The sequence below is a fragment of the Oncorhynchus keta genome, chromosome 27 (assembly GCF_023373465.1).
Source record: "Oncorhynchus keta strain PuntledgeMale-10-30-2019 chromosome 27, Oket_V2, whole genome shotgun sequence".
Lineage (NCBI taxonomy): Eukaryota > Metazoa > Chordata > Actinopteri > Salmoniformes > Salmonidae > Oncorhynchus > Oncorhynchus keta.
The window spans coordinates 48,505,316-48,514,070 of NC_068447.1; positions in this window are offsets into that span (position 1 = coordinate 48,505,316).

Consider the following 8,755-nt stretch of genomic DNA (forward strand, 5'->3'; position numbering starts at 1 on the left):
CAGTTGTTGCCTTCTCACCAAGCTGCTTGCCTATTGTCCTGTAGCCCATCCCAGCCTCGTGCAGGTCTACAATTTTATCCCTGATGTCCTTACACAGCCCTCTGGTCTTGGCCATTGTGGAGAGGTTGGAGTCTGTTTGATTGAGTGTGTGGACAGGTGGCTTTTATACAGGTAACGAGTTCAAACAGGTGCAGTTAATACAGGTAATGAGTGGAAAACAGGAGGGCTTCTTAAAAGAAAAACTAACAGGTCTGTGAGAGCCAGAATTCTTATGGGTTGGTAGGTGATCAAATATTTATGTCATACAATAAAATGCAAATGAATTACTTAAAAATCATACAATATGATTTTCTGGATTTTTGTTTTAGATTCCGTCTCTCATAGTTGAAGTGTACCTATGATACAAATTACAGACCTCACATGCTTTGTAAGTAGGAAAACCTGCAAAATCGGCAGTGTATCAAATACTTGTTCTCCCCACTGTATATGCTGAACAAGAATATAAACACATTGTGCAACATTTTCAAAGATTTTACTGAGTTACAGTTCATAAAAGGAAATCAGTCAATTTAAATACATTAATTAGGCCATCATCTATGGATTTCACATGACTGGGCAGGGGCACAGCCATGGGTGGGTCTGGGAGGGCATACACCCACCCACTGGGGAGCCAGGCCTAGCAAATCAGAATGAGTTTTTCCCCACAAAATGGTTTTATTACTGTCAGAAATACTCCTCAGCACCCCCTTAGATGATACCGCAGGTGATGAAGCAGGTGTGGAGGTCCTGGCCTGGCGTGGGTACATGTGGGCTGCGGTTGTCAGGCCAGTTGGACGTACTGACAAATTCTCTAAAATGACGTTGAAGGTGGCATATGGTAGAAAAATTAACATTCCATTTTCGGGCAACAGTTCTGGTGGACATTCCTACATTCCAATTGCACGCTCCCATTTTCATTTACTGTTCCATATTTTACTTAACTAATATTTGTTGTCATATTTATGCATTTGGTCTTGTATCTTGTACAGAATACTTTCGTAGTAGCAGTCAGATATTTACAATGTTTCATGAATACTAGGCAAATGTTTTGCAAAGAAGCTAGCTAGCTACCGACCGAGATGATATTAGCAACATACCTTTATTTTACTAGATCCTCTTCTCCGTCAGCCAGTGGAGGTCTATATTTAATCCTTTATAATGTCTGCCAACTATTTGAATGAGATGAAATGTATTTCAATTCATAGTGTCATAATGCACTACATTTTGACATGTTCTGTTGCAGATTCAAAGCCAAATTAACTCATTGCAGTATCCATAATCAAGAATGAATAAGTGTATTTATTTGACAAGAATGCACCTAGTCAATCACATCAAAAACCTGAATTCTAATAAATTACATTGTTTTAAATAAATCAAAATAATAAACAACGCATACATATGCCTTTTATACTGTACATAACATAAAGATATCTGACTTGAAGTAATAATCAATGCCACAAACCTCGAACATCGAAGAGCACCATATTAATTATTATCACTATCTGAGAACTTAACATGTTCTTCTGCTTTTACATTTTAGGAATTAGACCAGCTATCACGACTTCCGCAGAAGTCGGTCCCTCTCCTTGTTCGGGCGGAGTTCGGTGCTTGACGTCACCGGTCTTCTAGCCATTGCCGCTCCACCTTTCATTTTCCATTTGTTTTGTCTTGTTTTCCTGCACACCTGGTTTACGTCTCCTCATAATTACTATCTGTATTTAGCCCTCTGTTCCCTCCATGTCTGTGTGGGGTATTGTTTATTTGTCGAGGTTGGAATGCTTCTGGCTGGTTAGTGCTAGGTTTTGGTGAGTCTCCCACATGCTTTTTGGCGAACACCAAACGTGTTTGACAATTTTTTTCTTTAAGCAATGGCTTTTTTTCTGGCCACTCTTCTGTAAAGCCCAGCTCTGTGGAGTGTACGGCTTAAAGTGGTCCTATGGACAGATACTCCAATCTCCGCTGTGGAGCTTTGCAGCTCCTCCAGGGTTAGCTTTGGTCTCTTTGTTGCCTCGCTAATTAATGCCCTCCTTGCCTGGTCTGTGAGTTTTGGTGGGCCGCACCTCACTTGGCAGGTTTGTGTGTGGTGCCATATTCTTTCCATTTTGTAATAATGGATTTAATGGTGCTCCGTGGGATGTTCAACGTTTTGGATACTTTTTTATAACCCAACCCTGATCTGTACTTCTCCCCAACTTTGTCCCTGACCTGTTTGGAGAGCTCCCTGGTCATCTTAGTGCCGCTTGCTTGGTGGTGCGCCTTGCTTAGTGGTGTTGCAGACTCTGGGACTTTTCAGAACAGGTGTATATATACTGAGATCATGTGACACTGATATTGCACAGGTGGACTTTTATTAAACTAATTACGTGACTTCTGACTTAGGGGCTTCATAGCAAACGTGTTGAATACATATGCACACACCACTTTTCCGTTTAATTTTAAATTTTAAATTTTTAAACAAGATATTTTTAAAATTTCACTTAACCAATTTGAACTATTTTGTGTATGTTGAAATCCAAATAAAAATCCATTCAAATTGCAGGTTGTAATGCAACAAAATAGGGAAAATGCCAAGGGGGGATGAATACTTTTGCAAAGCACTGTAGGTTAACTCCAGCAGAATTAGAAACACATTTAACAGACCCAAAACCAGGCTGACATGCCTAAGAGAGAACAGTCTATGACTTGGGTGACTGGAATCTTTGACAATTTTTTGGGCCTTCCTCTGACACCGCCTAGTATATAAGTCCTGGATGTCAAGAAGCTTGGCCCCAGTGATGTACTGGGCCGTACGCACTACCCTCTGTAGCACCTTACGGTCAGATGCCGAGCATTTGCCATACCAGGCAGTGATGCAACCGGTCAGGGTGCTCTCGATGGTGCAGCTGTAGAAATGGGGGGACCCATGCCAAATCTTTTCAGTCTCCTGAGGGGAAAAGATGTTGTCGTGCCCTCTTCACAACTCTCCAGGTGTGTTTGGACCATGATAGTTCGTTGGTGATGTGGACATCAAAGAATTTGCAACTCTCGACCCGCTCCACTTCAGCCCCGTTGATGTTAATGGGGGCCTGTTCGGGCCTCCTTTTCTTGAAGTCAACGATCAGCTTCTTTGCCTTGCTCACATTGAGGGAGAGGTTGTTGTCCTGGCACCTCACTGCCAGGTCTCTGACCTCCTCCCTACAGGCTGTCTCATTGTTGTCGGTGATCAGGCTGTTGTGCCGTCAACAAACTTAATGATGGTGTTGGAGTCGTGTTTGGCCACGCAGTTGTAGGTGAACAGGGAGTACAGGAGAGGACTAAGCTCACACCCTTAAGGGGCCCCCGTGTTGAGGATAAGCATGGCAGATGTGTTTTTGCCTACCCTTACCACCTGTGGGCAGCCTGTCAGGAAGTCCAGGATCCAGTTGCAGAGGGAGGTGTTTATGTTCAAGTGTCCTAAAGCTCAATAATGAGCTTTGTGAGCACTATGGTGTTGAACATTGGTGTTCCTTTTGTCCAGGTGGAAATGGGCATTGTCTAGTGTGATTGAGATTGCGTCATCTGTGAATCTGTTAGGGTGGTATGCGAATTGGAGTGGGTCTAGGGTTTCTGGCATGATAGTGTTGGTGTGAGCCATGACCAGCCTTTCAAAGCACTTCATGGCTACCGATGTGAGTGCTATAAGGCGGTAGTCATTTAGGCAGGTTACCTTTGCTTTCTTGGACACAAGGACTATGGTAGTCTGTTTGAAGCATGTAGAATCATTCAAGGAGAGGTTGCAAATGTAATTGAAGACTCTTGCCAGCTGGTCCATGCATATATTGAGTACACGTCCTGGTAATCCGTCTGGCCTCGCAGCTTTTTGAATGTTGGCCTGTTTAAAGGTCTTACTCACATCAGCACAGAGAGCGGGATCACACAGTCGTCGGAAGCAGTTGGTGCTCTCATGAATGCTTCAGTGTTGCTTGCCTCGAAGCGAGCATAAAAGTAATTTAGCTCGTCTGTTAGGCTCGCATCACTGGGCAGCTTGCGGCCGGGGTTCCCTTTGTTGTCCGTAATATTTTTCAAGCCCTGTCACATCCAATGAGCATCAGAGCCGATGTAGTAGGATTCAATCTTAGTCCTGTATTGACACTTTGCCTGTTTGATGTTTCGTCTGAGGGCATAGCAGGGTTTCTTATAAGCGTTCGGATTATTGTCCCGCTCCTTGAAAGCGGCAGCTCTACCCTTTAGCTCGGTGCAGATGTTGCCTGTAATCCATGGGTTCTGGTTGGGAAATGTACGTACGGTCACTGCGGAGACGATGTCCTCGATGCACTTATTGATGAAGCCGGTGACTGAGGTGGTATACTCCTCAATGCCATTGGATGAATCCCGGAACATATTCCAGTCTGTGCTAGCCAAACAGTCCTGTAGTGTAGCATCTGCGTCATCTGACCACTTCAGTATTGAGCGAGTGACTGGTAAGTCCTGTTTTAGTTTTTTCTTGTAAGCAGGAATCAGGAGCATAGAATTATGGTCAGATTTGCCAAATGGAGGGCGAGGGAGAGCTTTTTATGCATCTCTCTGTCTGGAGTATAGGTGGTCTAGAGTTTTTTTCCCTCTGCTGGCTCGGTGCACGAAGCGCCAAAAGATGGAATTAGCTGGAGTCTAGAGTGCCCACCGCAAATGGTTGACTAATGAGAAGAGCTAATCTTGTCAAACAATGTTTTAATGACAACATTCAAGCTGACAACAACCGGGACCACTGGTACACATGGTATGTTGATTTCCTCGCAGTGTGTAAGCGCCTTTGAACTTGTTACAGAGTCCAAATGTTATCAAATCAGGAGAAGGAAGCAGCATAGGGAGAATAGGTGAAGGTAGGTTGGGTTTATAGAGATAAGATGGAGAAGTGTCTGAAGTTGAGGGAGCATGAGATGTAAAAGTGTGTGGGATAAGGGGCAGCTGGAGGGATGGTTGGCCATGAAATTAACATAAACATAAAATGGGGTGCTGGAGTGCTTCTGCACCCCTTTTATGCTGTTGTCACAAATATCCGGCCCGTGTCCAGTCATACACGGGGCCTCAGTGTGTCCCTCGATGTCATTCAAATCGTGGTCATCGAGTGTGTGAATCACAACGTCAAAGACGATCAGTGATCACAGCATTTCCACAGATTGAACCATACATAATACAACTTAATCATTGAGGTCAGTATTTTGTTGATAACATGGTGGTTTACGTGTGTCAATGATGGAAGAATCTTACCCCAGCTGTAGGTCCATTTGAGTGTGTGTGGTCACTGTACTTCAACCAGTACTGGGACCATTGGAGACTTGGGATGTTTGCTCTCAAAGTGCTGTTTGAATGTCTTTGGGTCAAGTACAAAATGGAGGAAGTTCATCTGTGGCTTAGATTGAATAAAAAAATGACACAAATGATGAACGAAGCAATACAACCTTCTACACGCTCCAGCACCCCATTTTATGTTCTACACATATGAAAGACTATACCACAAAGGCCAGTACAATAGCTTACAAATGGAAAGGAACCTAATGGCACATACAGTACCAACCAATACTACACACCCGACAGACAAGGCAGGTGTGGACCAGCGCTGCCTTGGCTGCAGTCTTCTGGTCCGCACCTGCTCTGTTCTTCTTAGCAGCCTTTGCATCAGTCAACAAGTTCAACTTCAACTTGAGAGTGGAGCATGCGGTATGTATACCATTGTGCAGAATTACTTAAAATAGTGGACAGCACCAGATCTGAATGGCAGGAGACAGTATTAGCTTTTTGTTCCAACCCAGATCATACCTGATTACAAAGCGTAGCCTATCGCCGTAATTTGTTATGTTGATTATGGTCAATGTTATGGTCAATGGATTATGTTGATCAGGTGTTAGAGCTGGGCTGGGACAAAACCTTTCACGGACTCCTGCCAAACAGACCAAAGCATGAGAAAAGTATTCCAGGTTGCAACAGTTTATCTAGTTGAGAGGTGAGAAGACTCAGGCACACTCATTGGTTCTGGAATAGAGAAGGTGCAAATAAGGTTTGCAATTTGACATCAATAATATGACAGTAATTCTAACTCAAAAAACAAACGTGAATTTAAAAACCACCGTAGCATGTAGGACTAAATAAGGTTTCATAACCTTGCCTACAAGGGCTGGGAAAATTCCAGGGATCTCACGATACGATATTATCAAGATACTTAGATAGCGATACGGTATGTACAGTGACAAGAAAAAGTATGCGAACCCTTTGGAATTACCTGGTCTTCTGCATAAATTTGTCAAAACATTTGATCTGATCTTCATCTAAGTAATCTTCATCTAAGTCACAACAATACAGTCTGCTTAAACTAATAACACAAACAATTATATGTTTTCATATCTTCATTGAACACGCGTGTAAACATTCACAGTGCAGGGTGGGAAAAGTATGTGAACCCTTGGTTTTAATAACTGGTTAACCCTCCATTGACAGCAATAACCTCAACCAAACGTTTTCTGTAGTTGTGGATCAGACCTGCACAATGTTCAGGAGGAATTTTGGACCATTCCTCTTTACAATTTGCCTTCAGCAATATTCTTGGGATGTTTGGTGTGAACCGCTCTCTTGAGGTCATGCCACAGCATCACAATTGCATTGAGGTCCGGACTCTGACTGGGCCACTCCAGAAGGCGTATTTTCTTCTGTTGAAGCCATTCTGTTGTTGATTTCCTTCTGTGTTTTGGGTCGTTGTCCTGTTGCCTCACCCAACTGGTGTGCTGTGCCTTTTTTTCTCCACACATAGTGTTGTCTGTTCCTTCCTTCCAAACAACTCAAATTTAGTTTCATCTGTCCACAGAATATTTTGCCCGGAGCTCTGTGGAACATCCAGATGCTCTTTTGCGAACTTCAGACGTACAGCAGTCGTTTGTTTTGACAGCAGTGGCTTCTTCCATGGTGTCCTCCCATGAACACCATTCTTGTTAAGTGTTTTACGTATCGTATACTCAGCGACAGAGATGGTAGCATATTCCGGAGATTTCTTTAAGTCTTTAGCTGACACTCTAGGATTCTTCTTAACCTCATTGAGCATTCTGCACTGTGCTCTTGCAGTCATCTTTGCAGGACAGCCACTCCTAGGGACAGTAGCAACAGTGCTGAACTTTCTCCATTGATAGACAATTTGTCTTACCATGTACTGATGAACATCAAGGCTTTTAGAGATACTTTGCAACCCTTTTCAGCTTTATGCAAGTCAACAATTGTAACGGTTTTCTAGGTGTGGTGAAGGAGAGTCGGACCAAAACGCAGCGTGTGGATTGCGATCCATGTTTAATCAAACAAAACGTAAACACGAAATAACACAAACACTACAAAACAATAAACGTAACGAAAACCGAAACAGCCTATACTTGTCAACTAATACAGCGACAGGAACAAAGACACTAAGGACAATCACCCACGACAAACTCAAAGAATATGGCTGCCTAAATATGGTTCCCAATCAGAGACAACGATAAACACCTGCCTCTGATTGAGAACCACTCCAGACAGCCATAGACTTTGCTAGATAACCCACTAAGCTACAATCCCAATACCACCACCAAAACCCCAAGACAAACACACCACAATACAAAAACCCCATGCCACACCCTGGCCTGACCCAATACATGAAGATAAATACAAAATACTTCGACCAGGGCGTGACAACAATTCTTAATCTTGGGTCTTCTGAGATCTCTTTTGTTCGAGGCATGTTTCACATCAGGCAATACTTATTGTGAATAGCAAACTCAAATTTTGTGAGTGTTTTTTATAGGGCAGGGCAGCTCTAACCAACATCTCTAAGCTCGTCTCAATGATTGGACTCCAGGTTAGCTGACTGACAATTATCTTTTGGATAAGTCATTAGGGGTTCACATACTTTTTCCAAACTACACTGTGAATGTTGAAATTATGTATTCAATATAGACAAGAAAAATACAATACTTTGTGTGTTATTATTTTAAGCACACTGTGTTTGTCTATTCTTGTGACTTAGATGAAGATCAGATCTAACTTTATGACCAATTTATGCAGAAATTCTGATAATTCCAAAGGGTTCACATACTTTTTCTTACTACTGTATTGTGATTCTCACTAACCTTTTTTTCAAATTTGTATTTATATATATTGTTTCGATGTAATTGTTTTACCCCTTTTTCTCACCATTTTTGTGATGTCCAATTGGTAGTTACAGTCTTGTCCCATCGCTGCAACTCCCATACGGACTCGGGAGAGACGAAGTTCGAGAGCCGTGCATGATCCGAAACACTACTCCGCCAAGCCGCATTGCTTCTTGACACAATGCTCGCTTAGCCTGGAAGCAAGACACTCCAATGTGTTGGAAGAAACACTGTTCACCTGGCGACCATGTCAGTGTGCATTGTGCCCGGCCCGCCACAGGAGTTGCTTGAGCGCAATGGGAGAAGAACAACCCGGCCAGCCTTACCCTCCCCTAACTCAGATGACTCTGGGCCAATTGTGCGCCTCGTCATGGGTCTCCCGGTCGCAGCCGGCTGCGACACAGCCTGGGATCGAACCAGGATCTGTAGTGACGCAGCTAGGACTGCGATGCAGTACCGTAGACCGCTGCGCCACAATTCTATATGTATTGCGATTCGATACTGTGATTTAAATCCGGTTTGACATTCCAAACATATTGCTCAGTACTTGTCTGCTGCAGAGAGAACATGAGAAAATGAGTTCTGATCAGTCAGGG